Consider the following 1,076-nt stretch of genomic DNA (forward strand, 5'->3'; position numbering starts at 1 on the left):
GTAAGACAAGAAGCCGTGGAAAGAAAATTATCAGATAGCCGAAAACTTTTTGAAACGCTGTAGGTTGCCCCCAAAATGGGGGCAACCTACAGCGTTTCAAAAAGTTTTCCTGTGAGACAAGAAGGCGTGGAAAAAAGAAATTGCCAGATGGCCAAAAAGTTGCCTTGACCCAAAATGGAGACAACCTACAGAGTTTCAAAAAGTTTTCCCGTGAGACAAAAAGTAAAAAAAATTGGCAAATGGCCAAAAACTTGGCTTGACCGAAAATGGGGGCAACCTACAGGGTTTCAAAAAGTTTTCCCGTAAGACCAGAAGCCGTGGAAAGAAAAAAAAATTGCCAGATGGCCAAAAAAGTTGCCTTGACCCAAAACGGAGACAACCTACAGCGATTCGAAACGTTTTCCAGTGAGACAAGAAGCCGCAAATAAAAAAACTTGCCAGATGGCCAAACAGTTGCCTTTACGGAAAATGGGGTCAACCTACAGCGTTTCAAAAAGTTTTCCCGTGAGATAAGAAAAAGTAAATAAAAAATTGCTAAATGGCCAAAAACTTGGCTTGACCGAAAATGGAGACAACCTACAGCGTTTCAAAAAGTTTTCCCGTACGACAAGAAGCCGTGGAAAGAAAAAAAATTGCCAGATGGCCAAAAAGTTGCCTTGACCCAAAATCTTACCTTTTTACATACGCTGAGAGGTGGGGGGAACAAACTTGACGTCCCCCCCGGGACCTAAAACCGTAAGTCCCGCTGCCGTATCCGAAGCCCTTTCCCGGTGCTTAGAGCTCCGTTAACAATTCGATTCGCTGGGTAGCGCCCAAGCGAACCGTACCGCTTAACGAAAACTTCATCGCCTCGTCGCCGCCATCGTGACCAAGCAAAAAAACAAAAAAGGGACCAGACGCCATTTTTAATTCTTGGCTGACACATTCCAAAAGGAGGCGTCCGCGGTGGTTTCCGTAAATCGGGCGTCGCTTATGATTAAAAAAAAAGCACAAATTGAAGATTAAAGCACCTCCCCTTTTTTTTGGGGGGGGGAGCCGGATTTTAGCCCCAGAAGCGTTTCTTTTATTTTGCCCGG

Source organism: Nanorana parkeri, unplaced genomic scaffold (assembly GCF_000935625.1).
Source record: "Nanorana parkeri isolate BGI_ZX_2015 unplaced genomic scaffold, ASM93562v1 scaffold2587, whole genome shotgun sequence".
Classification (NCBI taxonomy): domain Eukaryota; kingdom Metazoa; phylum Chordata; class Amphibia; order Anura; family Dicroglossidae; genus Nanorana; species Nanorana parkeri.